This window comes from Mesoplodon bidens (assembly GCF_964165515.1).
Source record: "Mesoplodon bidens genome assembly, chromosome: 2".
Classification (NCBI taxonomy): domain Eukaryota; kingdom Metazoa; phylum Chordata; class Mammalia; order Artiodactyla; family Ziphiidae; genus Mesoplodon; species Mesoplodon bidens.
In genome coordinates, this window is record NC_138177.1 from 78,409,066 (window position 1) to 78,410,039 (window position 974).

The window sequence follows — 974 nt, forward strand, 5'->3', positions numbered from 1 at the left end:
CAAGGAAAGAACCTGAGTGTCAGGAGAGGGCAGACATCCTCCCTAGGGACAAAATCCACAAAGTAGTTGGGTATGGTCCAGTTCAGCAGGTACCTGGGGATGTTGGTATGCTGGTACCTTCAGCCTTACAGTTGTGGGGTCTCATGGGAAGGATTATACCGAAGGTTTAAGCTAAATGAGAGCATTACTCATATAATTTATTAAAGCACTCTTTTGGGATGCCAATTATTGGTTTAACCATCTTGCTGCTGCTAGACTGAGAACTCCTGCAAGGATTTTATGTCCTCACCACCTAACAATCTTTGAACAGCATTCAAATATTTATTGAACAAATGACATTATCACTTAGGTCCCAGCCGACTAAGTATAAAATGCTATGAATTTTTCCAGTACCCAGTTTGGGTAAACTGCTCTCACGTTGGTACTTTCAAGGGACCTGCCTGCGAGTGATTAGCTTAGTTGAGAATGGGGCCTCTGGAAGGTCTACGGCTTTGGAGGAAGGAGAGCAGGCAGTTCAGAGTGGCAGAAAGGTGCCCTTTTTGGGTGAGAAAACCTCCCCTCTGTTCACTTTCAGCTACTCCAAAGCTGTGGGGTCTCTGGTGACAGTGTATTTGAGGTAAGGGGTAGGGGACCACAGGTAAAGTTAGGGTTTAGGTACACTTTGGATTTTAGCAGCCCATGTTTTCTTACCCTTAGGGAGAGAGACTCTAAGTAGGAACCTCTTTATGCGATCAGATTCCTGTTCCACACCGTCTTATTTGAAGCATTCTTCTACCTCAAGCGCATACATGAGTTTGCAAGGGTCACAGCGGTAGTCAGAATGGGAGATAAAAGAACTTCTCTCCTGATCCACTCACTAGAGGAGTTAATCTCTCCCGGCCGGGCTCTGAGTCCCTGCCCCTCCCGTCTCAGGCTCCGCCCCCTCCCCACTTCTCCCGCGGTCCTGGCGGGCTTACCAAGGAGGGGGGCGGCCC